Here is a 20669-nt window from a genome sequence, read left to right as displayed (position 1 = left end):
ATACACCAGCTCATTTCACTATGTGTGGCGCCATAAACAAGAGACAGTAAATGGTGGTGGCGGTAGGGCTAATTATATTGCCTCAAATGGAATAGAGCCCTTCCTACCCTCAAATAAAATAGCAAAGTGGCCAACACCTCTGTACACCCAAGCAGATTTTGAATGGCAGGTTGCAAAGCTGTACCACCTGCCTACAAAGTTATGGACATGTGAACAAGGCTACAAAGGGGCTGGAAGCATGTATGTCAGCCATGTACGTGACTACAGAACTAGTCTGTCCGTAAGCAGTGGACAAAACTACAGGTAGCACAGAATACTGATGACCACAATAAACATACAGTAGCAAAATACCAGTATTTATTTTCAAGTTCTTTCCATCCCTTATACCAGTTACATCCCTACCCTCTCGAGAAGAGCTGGCAAAATACAGGGCATTTCCCAAAAACATTCAGGAATATGAATGGCAAGTTCAGTTCACTGTTATTCAGAAGGAAAAATTATATTTTGTTCATAGTAACTAGAAAAACTGTACTGCTGCACAGCAAGTGTAAGAGTAACGACCTTTATGTTGGATCATGAAACAAGGTAACAAGATGGGGAAAATATCATTTTAGATTATGAAAAATATATTGCAGCAGGTAGACTCTCAACAAGCAACCCCTGCAAACAATCTGATTCACTCATTACCCACTTTATTTGTAGGTAATACTCAACACCTTAAGGTTTCACTTCTGGGCTACGTCTGCACTTACAACTGTACATGGTTACCCGTGGGTTATGCCCCGTTGTCCACATCTGAAGTATGTTCCTGAAGGAGTGCCCACAGTGCGAACACTTGCACACGAGGGATGTGGGTATGTGCACACCTCTGCTCCGGTATGGGTCCCAAGCTGTTCTACAGTGCAACGTGGATGGGAGCAAGAGGCGTGTACCAGGTCACGAGAACTGACAGTCCTCTAGAGCCACTCCCACAATGCACTGATCCCTTTGCTGCCTGACCCTTACCCAAAAGATATAAAGGTCCCTCCCACCATTGCCAATAGCACTGAACACTTCAGATCAGTTCTCCTGTGAACTCTGTTGATCAGCAGTGTCAATCATGGAGCATATTCCAAGAGCTGCCGCCTGCTCTCCAGAGCACACCCAGGTGGTGATCAATGTGTGGGCAGAGTAAACCATTCTCCACTGCTTTGCATGGGTCGGCAGGAACATACACCTATACCAGGACATTTCACAGAGGCTGGAGGAGGCAGGCATTCACCAGACTCCATCCATGAGGCACCTCAGACTCCTGTAATGGATGGTAAAGGACTCCAAACAATCACTCCAGGAGGAGACCTAGCACATGCCCCTTCTACGATGAGCTGAACCGGGTGCTCTCCAGGGCTGCGAGTACAGAGCCTGAAGGGGCTCATAACCCCTCCTCAACCCTGCCAGCCTCATGGCAAGGAGGCAGCAGGGGCCTAAGCCCCAGGAGACTCTGAGGAAGATAAGCATGTGATTCTGCACCTGTATCTAATGGACCCAATTGAGGAAAATCCCCAAGTAGCCTGAGGAGGACCCCAAGCTGCTGCAGGAACCGGAACCCAAGGCTGGTAAGTTACAATACACCCCATGTCCCCCTGAAAAATCCCCTCTTGCTCCAGTAATATATGCCTGAAACTCCCGCCCCAAACAACTATTCCCTCTTCTCCACTCTATTCCAACATGATCCCCAAACAAGATACAGATGTAAATCAATGACTTCATTTAAATCCTATGAATCACTATAAAGCATTTAGCAGTCTGTTATAGTCCCAACTAATGAGCAGTCACTGTGCCCGTGTCTGTGCATTTCTCAGCCAGTACAACAACAGTCTCTGGGCTGCGCAAACCAGGGGGAAAGGGAGGGAAGAGGCAGGTTCTGAAAGGGCCCAAGTAAGGAAAGAACAATTTTCTGATACCTGTGCAAAGACCCAACACCACCTCTCTCCCTCCCCACCAGTCTCTCTCCCCATAGAATGGTAGCCATGTGGAAGGCAGATGGGTTTGCTGGGTTGCTTGCCTACAGGCCTACCTAAGTCTGGGAAGGGAAAGGGAACCATTTGGTTGTCTGAGGAATGTCATAGTGGTACATTCTGCCTGTGACCATTTCAGATATTTATTACCAATCCCAGTCTCTGGTGAGTAGCCTCTTCTCACGCCAAGCCACTCTGCTTCTCCCAATTTCTGCAGGGGTGGGTGAATCATGCACTTCAGCAGTTGCTCAAACACAGTGCCGTGCCTTTTGGCAGTGGAGAGGCAATTGGCTTGTGGTGATGATTCAAAAAATTCAGGGAGGAAAATATAGTTGAGGTCTGATTCGGTTTACCTGCCCCTTTCAATGCTCTTTGCTGGACACAGGGGCCAGACTTTCTGTCAAGGCCAGGGCTCTGGAGGACTGGCTCGTTGCCATTGACAGAAGGGCTATGGCTACACTATAGAGCTTACAGCGGCACAGCTGTACCAATGCAGCTGCAGCGCTGCTAGTGCAGATGCTCTAAGCCAATGAGAGAGAACTCTCCCATCGACTTAATTACACCAGCCCCCCCGAGCGGCGGTGTCAAGGCTCCTTCCCCACTCTGAACTTTAGGGTACAGATGTGGGGACCTGCATGAAAACTTCTAAGCTTAAACTACCAGCTTAGATTTGGTTTTGCTGCCACCACTCCCAAGTGCTAACTCCCTTCCCTGGGTAGCCTTGAGAGACTCCTCCACCAATTTCCCAGTGAACACAGATCCAACCCCTTGGATCTTAACACAAGGAGAATTTAACCATCCCCCCTCCTTTCCCCCACCAGTTCCTGGTGAGTCCAGATCCAACCCCTTGGATCTTAAAACAAGGAAAAATCAATCAGGTTCTTACAAGAAGGCTTTTAATTAAAGAAAAGGTAAAAATCATCTCTGTAAAATCAGGATGGAAAATAACTTTACAGGGTAATCAGATTCAAAGAGCCCAGAGGAACCCCCTCTAGCCTTAAGTTCAAAGTTACAGCAAACAGAGATAAACACTCTAGCAAAAGGTACATTTACAAGTTGAGAAAACAAAGATAAACCTAACACGCCTTGCCTGGCTGTTACTTACAAGTTTGAACTATGAAAGACTTGTTCAGAAAGATTTGGAGAGCATGGATTGATGTCTGGTCCCTCTTAGTCCCAAGAGTGAACAATCCCCAAAAACAAAGAGCACAAACAAAAGCCTTCCCCCCACCAAGATTTGAAAGTATCTTGTCCCCTTATTGGTCCTTTGGGTCAGGTGTCAGCCAGGTTACCTGAGCTTCTTAACCCTTTACAGGTAAAAGGATTTTGGAGTCTCTGGCCAGGAGGGATTTTATAGTATTGTACACAGGAGGGCTGTTACCCTTCCCTTTATAGTTATGACAGGCGGTAACTACGTCAGTGAAAGAAGCTCTCCCGCCGACTTAGCGCTGTCTACACAGGTGCTTAGGTCTGCGTAACTCAAATCAGTTGGGGGGGGGGGGGGGGTGACTTATTCACATCCCTGAGTGACGCAAGTTATACTGCCGTAAGTGGTAATGTGGACATAGCCAAAGAGTCAGACGCAGCTTGGGTTCCCTTCAGGCAAGGGAGGATTGTGCTCTAAGGCAGGAGCAGGCAACGATGAACTGTTTCATGGAGAGGGAGTACATCAAGAGGGAATGGGACCATGCACTCATGCAATCACTGGTACAACTGGTGGGAGAACACTTTTGGGTCCTGACCACCACTGTGGCTGCTGCTCCTCTCCAGGGACAGGCAACACCTTTTTCTCTTCCTCTTCCTCCTCCTGGGATCCAGGCTCCTGCTGAGGCACTGAATCCCCCCACTACCCTTGCTGAGGAGCAGCATCATGGACAGGCAGCACACCCTCCTGCACCAGCACCTGAAATCCCTATCATGTGGAACCCTCCATAGCATGCAGGAGGGGAATGATGAGCCCAAGTCAGTTTCTATAACCCAGCCTGTGTTTGGTCCCCAAACTCCACAAAGGCTCCATCCCAGTTTGTCTCCCCGCACAATATTATGCAGCCATCCCCCCTTGTCACAGCAATAGGGTGGTTAAGGGCAAGGATACATCTCCACAGACAGTAATGTATCAAAGGGGTAGCCATGTTAGTCTGTATCCACAAAAACGAGGAGTCCGGTGACACCTTAAAGACAGATTTATTTGGGCATAAGCTTTTGTGGGTAAAAACCCACTTCTTCAGATGCATGGAGTGAAATTTACAGATACAGGCATAAATATACTGGCACACAAAGACAAGGGAGTTACCTTACAAGTGGAGAACCAGTGTTGACAAGGCCAATTCAGTCAGGGTGGATGTGGTCCACTCCCAATAGTTGATGAGGAGGTGTCTATACCAAGAGAGAGGAAATTGCTTTTGTAGTGAGCCAGCCACTCACAGTCCCTATTCAAGCCCAAATTAATGGTGTTAAGTTTGCACATGAATTGTAGCTCTGCAGTTTCTCTTTGAAGTCTGTTTTTTAGTTGAAGGATGGCTACTTTTAAATCTGTTATTTAAACCTTCAAGTCAGCAGCACTGCTAGGGGTACCCACATGGCCCCACAGTATGCCAACATTTTCATGGCTGACTTGGAACAACGCTTCCTCAGCTCTCGTCCCCTAGCGCCCCTCCTCTACTTGTGCTACATTGATGACATCTTCATCATATGGACCTACGGGAAGGAGGCCCTTGAAGAATTCCACCTGGATTTCAACAATTTCCACCCCACCATCAACCTCAGCCTGGACCAGTCCACACAAGAGATCCACTTCCTGGACACTACAGTGCAAATAAGTGATGGTCACATAAACACCACCCTATACGGGAAACCTACTGACCACTATACTTACCTACATGCCTCCAGCTTCCATCCAGGACACATCACATGATCCATTGTCTACAGCCAAGCCCTAAAATACAACAGCATTTGCTCCAATCCCTCAGACAGAGACAAAAACCTATAAGATCTTTATCAAGCATTCTTAAAACTACAATACCCACCTGGGGAAGTGAGGAAACAGTTTGACAGAGCGAGATTGGTACCCAGAAGTCACCTACTACAGGACAGGCCCAACAAGGAAAATAACAGAACACCACTGGCCATCACAATAGCCCCCAGCTAAAACCTCTCCAGCACATCATCAACGATCTACAAACTATCCTGGAAAACTATCCATCACTCTCACAGACCTTGGGAGGCAGGCCAGTCCTCGCTTACAGATAGCCCCCCAACCAGAAGCAAATATTCACCAGCAACACTCCACCACACCACAGAAACACTAATCCAGGAACCAATCCCTGTAACAAACCCCGTTGCCTACTCTGTCCCCATATCTACTCTAGCGACACCATCAGAGGACCCAACCACATCAGCCACACCATCAGGGGCTCGTTCACCTGCACATCTACTAATGTGATATATGCCATCATGTGCCAGCAATGCCCCTCTGCCATGTACATTGGCCAAACCAGACAGTCTCTACATAAAATAAATGGACATAAATCAGACATCAGGAATGGTAATATACAAAACCCAGAAGGAGAACTCTTCAATCTCCCTGGACAGTCAATAACAGATTTAAAAGTAGCCATCCTTCAACAAAAAACTTAAAAAACAGACTTCAATGAGAAACTGCAGAGCTACAATTCATTTGCAAACTTAACACCATTAATTTGGGCTTAAATAAGGACTGAGAGTGGCTGGCTCACTACAAAAGCAATTTTACCTCTCTTGCTATAGACACCTCTTCATCAATTATTGGGAGTGGACCACATCCACCTTAACTGAATTGGCCTTGTCAACACTGGTTCTCCACTTGTAAGGTAACTCCCTTGTCTTCATGTGCCAGTATATTTATGCCTGTATCTGTAATTTTCACTCCATGCATCTGAAGAAGTGTGGGGGTTTTACTCACGAAACCCTATGCCCAAATAAATCTGTTAGTCTTGAAAGGTGCCACCGGACAGACAGTAATGTTTGCCCACTTCTCAAGGAATTTGATCAGGTGTTTTGATCATTTGTTCCCATCACAAACCGTCACAAGCTCTGTTTGATACACGTCTGTAAATAAAAAGTTACTGTTCACTTCACTTGGATGTGCACCTTGCTTTCCAAGCATGAGTAACATGATAATTCCCATACATTTGGGATGGGGCAGCAGGACTGATTTCTGTAAATGTGTGGTGCTACAGAAATGCAATGAATTCAGTCCTACCCACCCATCCATCCTTCCCCCAACCATAAATTTCCTTCTGTAAAAACAAAAAACAAAAACAACACACACAAAAACAGGGTTCATGACAATGAACTGAACTGTAAAATACCTGTTGCTGTCCAAAGCACCAGAATGAAAATCAGAAGATATCTTAACTGAAGCATCTTTATGGCTTTGTTAACGACTTAACTGACAATACAGACAAAAGAAACAGAAGTAAATTAACACCGAAGATATCTGCTTTTACAACTCCTCTACCCACACCAAACAGTCACCATTTGCAACCCTGGGAGTAATTCATGCATAGCTCCTGACAAATGCTGTGAGCAACAGTGTCAGAAAACACTGGGAAGAAGAAATGTGCAAAACCCCTCCCAAAACGTTACAGAACCATTTTAAAATTAAATGACGTTAACAATGCTTAACTGTTCTCCATAAAGCACCCTAAAACAGAGTTATTAACATATAACCAACACAATACTCAATGATGGCATTACATTGCATATACACTCTCCGCAGCACAAAACCATGACCAAAGGTGTTAACCTTGAAAGCCCTCACCCAATAGTCAGTTAATACATTAGCATCAGCTACTAGATCGAGACCCACAGAAAGATGTTACAACACAAGTACATGGCAATGCTCTATTGAGCTTTTCCAGCAGCACCACACAGTGTCACAATACTGTCCTTCGGAACAGTCCCAAGTCACCTTCTGGCTCCACACTGATCCACAATGTGCAAGCAAATGGCATCACGAGTTTACCTGGCCCATCGACAACCAGGAGCAGCGTGGGATCTGGCTGGCTTTATCAACTTTGAAAACCAGATCTGTCCTGTGCCCACTTGCTCTAGAAGTATTCCCCTTTAGCCTCAGAAATGTTGTACAAGGCACGGCACGCCACCATAATGCAAATCACATTGGCTACACTGGCATCCAGACAGACCCAAAGGCATTGCCAACAAGCTTTCAGATGCCCAAAGACGCACTCCACCAGCATTCTGCAGCTATAGTTGAGGTGGCAATGTCAGGGTATGGCTTCATGACCCACTCCTAATGTGGCTATGTGGGGTCCCACAAAATAAATGTGGGGACAGAAACACCATGAAGACCCACATTGTTTTGCAGAGGAAAGTCCCTTCCTCCACGATGTGGTACAATCCTGACCTCCTGAGCAACCTGGCATTAGGACCCTTCCCGTGTGTGCAGTGTTGAGGTTCATGAACCAATCCCTGTGGTCCACACTAAGCCTTGGAAAATGAGTGACTAGTAACCATGAATTCACTGGCCCCTTTCGGTGGAAAAAAAAATTCTGGAATATGGGTTCTGTCAACGGCCCCAGCATAGTTCGGAAAACTCATTTTCTGAAATCCCACTATAATTTCAGGGACTTTGGTTATGGCAACCACCCGTGGGCAGGTAAGAGTATTGATAGCATGGCAAACCTGTATAACCATCACCGCAACAGTTGACTTCCCAACCCTGAACTAGTTTTCATCTGACTGGTAGTTGTCAGGTATGGCCAACTTCCAAAGAGCAATAGCCACCCACATCTGCACAGGTATGGGTTTCCAAAAACGAATGCTCTGAAGCTCAAGGGTTGGTGCAAGCTGCTCGCACAACTCCTTGAAGATCTGGTTCCTCATTTGGAAGTTCTGCAGCTGCTGGCTATCGTTCCAGATTTCCAAAACGATGTGGTCCCGCCACACAGTGCTGGTTCTCCAGGACCAGAAGCAGCAGTCCACCCACGTGCATATCATTGCAATCTCGGCATTCAATACATTTGTTCCATTGGACTCCACTGGATTTTTATTTGCCTTCTCAGTCAGCTATCTTAGGTGTCTCAAATTTTTCTGGACTCATTCCATCCAGTACATGATCTTTTGTCTTGAAAGCAGGAGCGGAACCACATCATCATGGACTTGCTCCATGTCTTCAACACAGGCTGGCAGAAGGGAGAGACGACTGGGAGCTGCCATCGCTAAATGTGTAAAGGCAGTGTACAGCAATGGCTCTCAACCTTTCCAGACTACTGTAACCCTTTCAGGAGCCTGATTTGTCTTGCATACCCACAAGTTCCACCTCACTTAAAAACTACTTGCTTACAAAATCAGACATAAAAATACAAAAGTGGCACAGCACACTATTACTGAAAAATTGCTTACTTTTTCATTTTTACCGTATAATTATAAAATAAATCAATTGGAATATAAATATTGTACTCACATTCCAGTGTACAGTATATAGAGAGCAGTATACACAAGTCATTGTCTGTATGAAATTTTCGTTTGTACTGACTTAGCTAGCGCTTTTTATGTAGCCTGTTGTAAAACTAGGTCAATATCTAGATGAGTTGATGTATCCCCTGGAAGACCTCTGTGTACCCACAGGGGTACGTGTACCACTGGTTGAGAACCACTGGTGTACAGTACCAGCAACGTACATCAAGTCAGTTCCCAGTGTCACCGGTGACACACTCTGGGATACTGTCCCTGAAATGGTAGCACTACCTTCGTGTACTGAAAAAGGGCAGCATGGACATGTATATATACCTATGCACAGTGTATACCCATTCCCAGCACAGCATATGTGGACACTCAGTGCAGGTACAGGGTACATGTGCTAGCAGTACATGGACAAGTACCCCAGGGAAGCACCCAAATGTACAGAACCAATACACTAAGTAAATTTGTCTCCAGCTTTAGCACTACTTTGTGTGTTTAGCATGCTAGATTTCTACTATTGTTACAGAAGAATTATTCCAGATTCCCAAGATATTTCATCATGCAAGTTAATATCCAAGACCCCTCCTCCCCACCCCAAAAAGCCAAGAGATGTAAATTAATAAAAAATGAGAATGTCAACCCACAAAATTAAAACATACCCTTTTGGCAGTATTGACAAGCTCTCAATAGCTTGGCCTTTATTATAGGTTGGCCCAGAAACTTAAAATTAAATATTCAAATGAAGTTTAACAGATATTACAAACAGTGGCCTACTGCAGGTAGTGGGAGCATAGATTACCAGGTTTTGAAAACGTAAAATTCAGAATCTCTTTGAAAGGTGCTGTTCCACCGGGCAACCAGATTTCCTAAAGAAGTTTGGGCACATCTCCCCTTGGGAACAAATAGAAACCAAGCCTAAAATGGGGCCACTTGGGCTCAAGGAATAGTAATTTTATTTTTAATGTCTAAAATTTGTGTATTCCTTATGTAATGCATTTTTAAATACATCTTCTCATTAAACGTTGAGTTTTAAATCTCTATCCTCCTCTTTTCCTGCACATCTGCATTTCTTATTTTCTGACCAGCATTAAGCTTCCACTTTTCTCATCCATCTGGCTTACTTCCTCCTGAGTCAGAACTTTGCTAAAGTACAGCAAGTATGGAAGTACTACTCTTCTAGGAAAAATTGCATGGGAGGGCTTCTCGGCTAGCAGAAACCACCAAGGAGATGGATACTGGGGAAACATTTGCAAATCTGTTGGTGAAGTCAGATAATACTGTGCTAAGAGGAGACCTACTCTGAGGAACATATAAGTAATTTTGTTGCTCTCTGTTTTTTTAATGAAGGTGTGGGGCGATGCATCCCAATTCATTTCATTTTGACCATTATAGACTAAGCTGCGATATAGATTGATAAGCTAGGAAAAGTTAGAAGAAACTTTTCTAACGTTCTGTTCTTAAGAAACTGGATTGCTATGGACATGTTTTAGATATGGTCACGAACACCCACGAACTATTCAGCAATCAACACACTTAAATCACAGTCCACACACAGCTGATGAATAACTTGTTTTAACATGGTCTTCGCTTTCTCAAGTTCTTCTTGGAATTGGGAAAGTATAGGGGAAGCATACAGCTGATGAACAGATCACATTTTATGTATGACTTAGAAAAGAATCCAGTAGTGGTAAAAACATATTCTAATTGGTAAAATAAGTAGGCATGACACAGAATACACACAAGTAGCAGAAATGTGGATTAAATCAATGCCATTTTTCATAGCCAAGCAGCAAAATGAGAAGCCCTGATCCTGCAAACTTTTACTAATGAAAATAATCCACACTCACGAGTAATCCCATTGACTGCACTAAAAAGGTATACTTCGGTTGACACTCAAGTCAATGGAACTACTTTGAGAGTAAGGATTATTCAAAATTGTAATTATAGTTATAGAGTCAGGACCATTACCAGTGATTCTACACAATAGTTTAACACAGCAAATGAAGAATACTATAACCTATCCCATTTAAACTAATGGGAAATTTTCAGGAGGCAAAAATGTAATTACCCCCGCTTGAAATCTAGCCATGGCACTGGGTTTAATAGGCCTACTATTTGAAAACTTTGGATTTTAAGGCACAGAATGTCAGAAATTCCATTTTATGTCTCATCTGAAAGATGGATATCAAGCCTCCAAAATACACTATGTCAACAGCTAGTACTTAATTTCGCTTACAATATTGAGAATCCAGAGACTTGGCTAACAAATTTAGCTGGGATACCAGCACCACCAAGAAATACTATGGTTGTACGTGCCTTTCTAGTACTGGCAGGCAAAACGAGCCTCACAAGTTACATCTATTGCTCCTAAAACACCTATCTCCAGCGGTGTCAAGCACTTTCTTCATCATATGAAAACAGGGTTTAGTCACGCTACATCTGAAATGACAAACGTGTTTTGACCTCTAACAATCAACATGGTACAAGATCAAACAGACACAAAGTATGTTTGGTATACCAGTGTATGATATTACCAGGAATTTTCTTCCAGCTCAGTAATTCTGGAACTGAGAACATCTGAGAAAGACTAGCTATGCTTGTGTAACATGCTTTAATGTGTGTGTTGCATCTCTCTCTCTCTCTCTCTAATAGAAAGGCTACGTAGAAGATAAATCACCTACTATTGCTGCCAGCTAATGGAATTATTCCTTTAACTCAAGACGCCTGTGCTATGGTGCTGAGTCTTGGGTTTAAAAACCCAGCTGATGAAACAAGGTGGAAGCCATTATGTTGGGCATACTTTTTATTTTTTTAAAGGAGCATTGTACTAACAACAGTGAAAGATTTTCCCCAACTTTTAGCTTCCATGCTGGGGGTGAGGTTGATTCTATACCCAGCTATAACTGCATCAGGCTTGATTGCTGTACCACGCTGATGAGTCACTAGATGAAACATCCACAGATGCCGAAATGGACTGAATAAAACATAGCGAAACGAGAAGTCTGAAAGCAAGTTGGAAAGCAACTAGTCTGTCTTCATTACAATCTATCTTAGCTAAAAAAAGTTTCCCCATGCAATAAACCATGGGTTTTTATAAAAACAAAAAAAGTGTATTTCACTTTTTCCTGAAAACGAATGGGCCTTTAGACAGCTAAAAATAAAACTCCACCCTCTGTTTCCAATTGCATTAGCTAGCATTTGGGAGAGACTACTCATGTAAGATACACATCACATTTATAAAACACATTATTTTCCTAACAGCAATATACTTGAGAAGGGCTTCAATTCCTCCCACAAACACTGGTGTCCATAGGCATTGTCTTTAACAAATAATTTTGTGGCTGTGGGTACAGCTAAATTTTAATTTTAAAAACCTAACCGTGTGTGTGGCCAAAGAGACTATTTTTAACTTGATGGTCAACCACTACGAAATTACATGTGCTGCGATGTCACTTTTGATACATGGATAAACCCATAAAAAATCAGAAAAGATTTTTTTCCATTGTGATTTAAAGGTTCCTATAAATGGAGAATATGCTCTGGCAAACTCAAAGACTCAGCAATATGCGGAAGTTTCATGATGACACTGCATTCCTTGGGGAGAACTGTCTAGTTTCTATAGAAATCTCTTTGCAGAACAGGGCAACAAATCAAATTAGGTATAACCATAAAACTGAGCCTTTCCATTCTTAATGAACTTTAATATCTGGATATGTTGTCGTGACTCAAAACACAATCTATCATATGTGTGAAGATCAGATATATCTAATTACACTGCTCTACAGCCAAAATGCTTCTGAAATAAATGTAGTCAAACTTTACTAATTCTGGGTCACTGAGAACGAAAATGATGCTTAAAATTGTTGATTGGCTCTAGTTTTCAAGATCTGCTATTGGGTCAGTATATACAACCCTTGACTTGGGAATGGCGGAGGATAAGTGAGTTATAAAGGGAAGGGATCTCAATTTAAACCAGAAATGACTAAAATACATCTTTGACTGGATCTATGAATAAATCTATGACTGGGTTTGGACAGTACTTGCTTTTTAGGCAAAACAATGAATGATGCAATCGGAAGCTGGTATTGCGTCATACATGGTATGAATTACATCATGTTATTCCTAGAAGTCATGGATGATGCAATCATAACGAAGCTTACATCACTCTGCTGAACAAATTGCCCTATATCAGCTCTAGAAATCATACAGTGTCGTGCTCTTATTTGTCAGTGTTTAATTTTGCAAAGGGACACATTTCTGTTTAGCCAAAGTGAGCAGAGATGCCTCGTACTTGTGTGAACAGTGCAGATAACTTCTGCTATGTTTGTGGTGAAGTGACTTTTGCATCACAAAAGCGCAGTATAACCACTATGGTTAAGAAAGCCTATCACCTTTATTTTGGCTGCAAAATTGGAGATCAGGACAAGAGGTGGGCCCCACACATATGCTGTAACACTTGTGCAACAAATCTTCGCCAGTGGTTGAACAGGAAAAGGAAATCTATGCCTTTTGCAGTGCCAATGATTTGGAGAGAGCCACCAGATCATACCAGCAATTGTTACTTCTGCATGGTGCCTCCAGTTGGGAAAGGTGTGTCAAAGAAGAAAAAGTGGACTGTGCATTATCCAAACATTCCATCAGCTATACGCCCAGTACCCTACGGAGAAGGACTGCCGGTTCCTGATGCACCAGAATCACTCTCACTTGAGTCAGACGAGGAAGAAGAAGAGGATGAAACTTCTGGTCCTGAACCATCAATGTCACAGGACCCACATTTTCTCCCATCCTCCTCCTCTGAACCACACCTCATAACACAAGGTGAACTGAATGACCTTGTCAGGGATTTGGAACTACCCAAGAGTAAGGCAGAGCTCTTGGGCTCCAGACTACAGCAGTGGAATCTCCTGGCAGGTGATGTTAGGGTTTCAATATTCCGTGACCGTCAAAAGGATCTTGTCCCATTCTTCTTCATGGAAGATGATCTTGTAGCCCGCAGCAACATCGATGGTGTGATGGCAGCCCTCAACATCGTTCACGAGCCAGATGAGTGGAGACTGTTCATTGATTCATCGAAGACGAGTCTTAAAGCTGTTTTACTGCATAATGGCAATGTTTTGCCATCAATTCCAGTTGGTCATGCAGTCCATATGAAGGAAACCTATGACAACATGAAACAACTTTTGAGGTGCATAAACTATGACCAACATCAGTGGCAGCTTTGTGGCGATTTGAAGGTTGTTGCTCTCTTGCTTGGTCTGCAGACTGGATACACAAAGTACTGCTGTTTTCTCTGCAAATGGGATAGTCGTGCAAGAGATTCCCACTACATCAAGAAAGATTGGCCACTCCGACAGTCATTGGAGCCTGGGAGGAAAAGTGTTCAGCATCCACCACTTGTTGAATCAAGGAAGATTTTGTTACCACTCTTACACATCAAGCTGGGTCTGATGAAGAACTTTGTCAAGGCCATTGACAAAACACAAGCTGCTTTCAAGTACCTCCGTGGAAAATTTCAAAGGTTAAGTGAAGCTAAGATAAAGGAAGGTGTCTTTGTTGGTCCTCAGATTCGTGAACTTCTTCGAGATGATGCATTTGACCATGCACTGCGTGGCAAGGAAAAGACGGCATGGAAAGCCTTCCAGTTAGTGGCAATAAATTTTCTCAGAAACAACAAGGCAGACAACTACAGGTTGTTGGTGGAAAATCTCCTCAAGGCATACAAAAGCCTTGGTTGCAACATGTCACTAAAGATACATTTTTTGCACTCTCATCTAGATTTTTTTCCACCGAACTGCGGAGCAGTGAGCGACGAGCACGGCAAGCGATTTCACCAGGACATTGCAACAATGGAGAAACGCTATCAGAGCAAATGGAGCCCATCAATGCTTGCAGACTATTGCTGGACAGTGACAAGAGATGCTCCATTTAATGAATACAAGAGACAAGCCAAGAAGCGCCGAGTAGACACTGAATAGGACTAAACTATGTACATAATAGTTTTTTGCCTTTTGTTTCATAATACATTTTATTTATATAACCCTTTTGCTGATTTTTAAAGTGTTACATAAACAGGACCGGTGAAATATCATCATGTAAAGCAACCATAAACACATGAAAAGACCTAGGTTTACAATTTACGATTAAAACTCTACTATCTACACAATATACATAGACATAAAATGTAAAAACTTAAATATCTTAGAAACAGTAGCCAATCAGTTGTTTTAATTGTCATATTTGAATTCAGCACATCAAAATACATAATAAATAGCACATTTTATCTCTGAAGCAGACGACTTCTCAAAAATTGTAGACCAGTGTTATATAGCAGATTCCTGTCCAATCAGCATGTTTCATAGATTATAAAGCCAGAAGGGATCATTAATATATAGTCTGACTTAATGTATAAGACAAACCACAGGACTTCTCTGAATTAATTCCTAACTGAACTAGAGCATATCTTTTAGAAAAACATACAAATCTTAAATTTTAAAATTGCCAGTGATGGAGAATCCACCACAATCCTTGATAAGTTTCTCCAGTGGTTAATGTTCAATTCTCTCAAACTTATTCCAGTTGTCCAACACCTCTCTCAGATCTCCACTTTGCTCATCTGCTCCAGGACTCTATGATCACATGCACATTTAACCAAGCTCTAGCAGAAGAGTATTATTTTTTATTTATATCACAGTAGTATCCAGAAGGCGCATAGTGCTAGGAGTTATACAAAACACATATTTGTGGCCTAGATCCCACAATCAACTGCTTCCATATGCAGCTCATTGCAGGGTCAGGTCCTGTATTGGTGACATTGTGGTCCCACTAAAGTCAATGTATGTTTTGCCATTAACTTCAATGGAGCCATGATTTCACCCATTACCGTTAAAAAGGTTAGCTTGCATACTAGATTGGTTTACTTTAGCACCATAAGAATAAGAGATAATATTTCCAACAAGTTTGTTATTTAGATTAAGGGTAGAAAGTTAAAGAGCTGTTTAGCAGCTTTTACTTGGGCAGCAAATAGATTACCGGTAATCATTTTTGTTCAAAGTGGAATGCAGTTTTACTCAGAATATCTTTTTTGAACCAATTCTCCAGTGTACAACCATTAGATTACTATACATTTTATTTCAAACAGCACACTTCTTTCCCCACTTTTGCAATAATATTTTTAAAATGTTTATAGGCACACAATGTTACAGTTTTATGCCAACTGTACACAAATGGAAGCTACTTCCTGGTTGCTAAATATATTAAATACTTTCAGAATTATTACTATTACAACTTAACATGCTATGGAAAGGGCCTTATTTACAGAGAATGGGTGCTCAATCACTTTTATCTCTTTGGAAAAATCTGACTATACTTTACAGTTGAAGAGATATCATTTGGGGCCAAATGGAGACATCGGCTATCCCATCTGTCTGTTGAGATATACAACAGAGTACTTGATCAGTTACTTGCAAGTATGCTGCACAATAGGTATTTTCCCTTTCTAATACATATTTTAATAAATATCAAGCCATTCAGCCAGTGAATTAGTCCAACCATCCGAAGATGATATATACAGATACAAAAATATAACCATGTAAGTCAAACGACTACAGTCCTACAACTGCAATATTCCAGCCTATCATGAGGCTTACCTAACTGGGGCTCAAAGTTAGGTTTAAACGTCAAATAAAAGTTTTGTTAACATCTGTTTACTGGCTTATTATTAGCTATCCAAGATAATGTAAATATTATATTATGTTGCTCTCTTATACATTAGACAGTCAACTTAAAAAGGTTGAGGGTCTATACTAATATTGAATTTGGATCCCTTGAGATCTTACTAGACATTAATTTTAGTCACCTGTGAACCTTTCAAATGAGAATAGGTATGAAATTTTAGTTTGCCTACTTGCAGTTATCTGTAAATACTGGTAGCATGTTTGTTGACAAGTTGCCATTGCTGGAAAAATCTGACCTGAGAACACTGCATAAGGTGTAGACATCTAATGCTAAATAAATGTTAGTTTCCACCACTGTCATCCGGTTATTGACTTGTTCACTTGTGGCTGCAAGTTAAAGCAACTTCCAGTCATAAAGAGTTATTTGCCTCTTCACCACCATGAATCATACCACAAATACTGATGAAAATGTATTTTCCTTGGAAAACAGTCTGTCTAGACTACTCAGATTGGATGTACAATACATATGTGGGCCTGTCATTTAAACTGATTGAAATACATAAAGTGCTTAACATTCTATTTCTGTAAATGAAATTAATGGATAGCAACTGATTACTCTTCTTCATTGACTACACTGCACTTGCTCCAATGCAGAATGTTGAACAATTTTTACCATCTCTGGAATATAAAGAATGTTGAGCTTAACAGATTTCTCTCTTGCCTCCAAAGGAAAATGATTTTTTAATTTTAAGTTTTTCCTTCCAGATAATATGTAAGCTATAATGCTCATAGAACACATGTACAGTGTCAGGACAATGGTCCTGCAACTGGAAAAGCAATGGCTGGGCAGAATATCACATTTTTATTATAACAATTCATTCTAACCTTACCAAAAATGAGACTTTGCCTTTAGGTTTTTTTTAAATCATATTATAATTTAATACAGTATTTTAAAACTAAGTGAATTTGAAAAAGCTGGAAGCAATCAATTGAAGATAAATATACTTAAAATTTACTGGAAAGAGACAAATAGTTCACATTGGGTCAATCTAATGTCAATTAATTAACCTGCAAGATCTCATAATGCTAGATTTAAAAACAACAACAACAAAAAACAACTGTTTACCAGTATAAGGTTCAGCTCTCCAGCAGGCACACATAATTTTGTACAGCATTAACAAAAGACATTAAACATAGTAACAGAAGTGTGTTTGGGATTTTCAAAGCTAACAAAGTTATTGCATACTTAATCTCTGGTGTTTTAAAAATCACATTTTTCTCTTTTTGAAAAATGCTTCCAATGTTCTCTATCATAGACCGTTCTCTATAATTAAAGGACTGGGGAACAACAGATGGAATTCCTCTTATGTCCCCATAAGTAGTGGAAATACATTCCTGGGAATACTCTCTTCTAAAGTGAAGCACGTGCGTAAGTGTTTGCAAGCTTGGGGCCTATATTTATAGACTTTCTATTCATATTAGAATATTTAAAAGCTTTTTCTTTATTCAACCTAAACTTTAAGTCTACACCCAGTCAAGAGCATCTCTTTAAAAAATTGTTGCATGAAATCAGCAGACCTCAAAGCACTTGGAAGTCTCAACCTGGATTTAAATCATTCCAAGAAATCAAGAAAATAATTAAGAGGATTGACCAACCACTGTGTGTTATTCATGGTATGAAACCATGACATAATACTACACAATACAGAGTATGGATCAAAAAACTAGATTAACATGTAGAATGCCAGCCAGGAAGAACAGTAGTTTCCCATCCTTTATTTTTGGTGGCATATTGCAAGTAAGTATTAATTAATTTAAGCCTAATTTCAAATAATTTAAAGTTTATTTTTCTATTTAAGCAGTTAATTGTCAGTTTTCAGTCGTTCTCCGACAAGATGGATTAGATTTATTTTATTTTCTGTCTGGGATTACTTCTGTTGAAAGTCAGTACTTATTTATTTGCCTTTGCACACGTGGATTGTTTTAGCACCCAACACAATGAGGCCAATCCAATTTTGGCCTTTCAGCACAACCACAATATAAATGTTTACTAATGATATTTTATATTCCAAGACTGTTATATTAGTATTGATTTGATACATGCAGATATGTGCAGAAAAATAACTGACTACCAAAAAAGAGTTTGCTTTTTTAATTCTCTATTCCCAAGCGGAAAAACAAATAATTGGTTTCACATATTTATACATCCACACGCCTTCCTTAAATCACAGCCCTGTTAACTGGCATGCCTATTTAGGACATCATTCTGAGATAAATTGAAGGCATTCAACCACTCATAAGATCAAACTCTTAATTGGAGCCACAGCCAGGGAACAGATTCAGTAATAAACGTTTCAGTGACTCCAAACAATGGATAAGTGGCACACCCAGTTTGTTTAAATGATGCATGTCAGAGTTACCTGCAAATCCATTCACAAAAGTTTGAAAGTCTGGATTGGTGTTTTCTGGCACCAGCTCTCCACTGTGTAGCTCCCACCCTTGGAATTTTTCCTTCCCCCTCCAGCCAGCATCTCCTGGAGGATCTCAGAATATACACACACGTTCTGAGATCCAGAAGGAAGTAAGAGGAAGACCAGTTGAAAGTCGCAGGGTAAAAATAAAAGGGCAAGAAAACAGGAATGACATCATGAAGGGAGTCTACTATAGACCACCAAATCAGGAAGAGGAAGTAAATGAGGCATTTCCAGAACAAACAACAGAAATATCCAACACACAAGACCTGGTAGTAATGGGGGACTTGAATTACCCAGATGTCTGTCGGAAAAGTAATACAGCAAGACACAAAATAGCCTGAGAGCATAATGTAGTAAAATCCCATTCTTTGGGCAAGTTAGTGATAGAAAGATAAGGGAGGTGTCATTTGATTAATAAAAATCTAAAGAATCATAATTTAAATGGTGTCACCCTCTGCAGTATAGCAGGGGGGATTTGTTGCCCTCCCGGCTCCCAGCTACAGGTCCTACCCTTGGGTAGAAATTTTGATAATACAATGTCATCAGAAATGAGTCAAGTTGGCTTTTAAATTATACCCCTTTCTCCCACAAACACACGGTACCAAACTTGACAAAACTTAAAACAATTATGTAGATATATGGTCAAGAATTTTTTTTTTAAATTCAACATTTTTAAAATTACACTTTAACAGGGATGCATTGCTTATATTAAAAAAAGACATTGATCTTTGGTTATCCTAGGAAAGTTAACCTTGACGTGTCAGACAGAAAACATTTATTCATCAAAGTCATCATCAGTATTGTCTCTTTCTAGGATACCACTGCTAGACATAGTCACGCTGACCCATGCAGCAGTCACACATCTCCATAGAGAGTAGACTGCTGTCCATACATTTGCAGGGTGGTAAGCATCTGATCTTTGCACACAAACATTTAATTAGCTGAAGAATCGATTCAGGAGTGCATGGTATTCAGGCATAGCTGGTGTGATCACTCCATCTGCCAAGACCCATCCATGCCCAACTGGGGAAGGTAGTTTTGGATGCAGTCAATCATCGCAGAGCCATTTCATTGCTTTATAATTTGCCCACTTGATAGCAGCTCTTGTCGGGAGCAATTTTTCTCTGCCTGTCAGCTTCCTGGAAAATATCATCACCGTAACACTGAAAGTGTAATAAATATTGATCTTCATTCAACATATGATGCCTCCAGTGCATTTATGACTCCACTGACGCCATCGGTGACCACCTCAGCTCTTTCAAGCACTTTCAGAGTGTCTTCCCATGCTGAAATCAAATGCCTTCCAATTTAGATAATTTGGTCTTTCCAGTATCAGAGGAGTAGCCGTGTTAGTCTGGATCTGTAAAAGCAGCAAAGAGTCCTGTGGCACCTTATAGACTAACAGATGTATTGGAGCATGAGCTTTCGTGGCTGAATACCCACTTCTTCGGATTTTTCCACTACATGCATCTGACGAAGTGGGTATTCACCCACGAAAGCTCATGCTCCAATATGTCTGTTAGTCTATAAGGTGCCACAGGACTCTTTGTTGGTCTTTCCAGCCAACCTTCCAGCAGTGTCACATCCTGAAAGAGTGAGGAAACTTGGCAGTGCAGCAGTTTTTAATGGTCTGAGTAATAAGAACACATCTCTGAGGGATATACAGAGATTCTGTTCCCCAGCAGCAGGCACAAAACCAGAATCTTGGTGAACTCCTGGGTAGCGTCTCACATACAGCACTAGAATATCTGTCTCTTGTGCAAAAATCTGGAGTTTAGTAGCACCTCTCTGTGTAGCACTGATGGCATGCAAGATACGTTTAGTGTCAGCCTCCTTGGGGGAACCACAAAGAAACTCCACTGAACAGTGAGAGGCAGCAGCTTCATAATGCCATGCAACAATGAAATTCTTCAAGCACTGTTGCTGCAAGGTATGTGATTACCTCATCCTTCATGAGAGTATGAGACAGCAGCTTCTTCATTGTAAGATTGGAGACGTTCATGGAGTCAGTGATTTTGTCCTGGACAGGTGCAATACCGTGGAGTCTTCACTCTGGTAAT

At 41.4% G+C, this 20669-nt stretch overlaps 1 protein-coding gene across 1 annotated transcript in view; it reads right to left on the bottom strand.

Annotated features, from left to right (window-relative positions):
• Positions 1 to 20669, bottom strand: part of ATXN10 (ataxin 10) — a 189586-nt gene that overhangs the window by 119760 nt on the left and 49157 nt on the right. The gene's annotated exons all lie outside the window — the stretch shown is intronic.

Source organism: Emys orbicularis, chromosome 1 (assembly GCF_028017835.1).
Source record: "Emys orbicularis isolate rEmyOrb1 chromosome 1, rEmyOrb1.hap1, whole genome shotgun sequence".
Lineage (NCBI taxonomy): Eukaryota > Metazoa > Chordata > Testudines > Emydidae > Emys > Emys orbicularis.
This window is presented reverse-complemented; position numbering and strand designations above follow the sequence as displayed.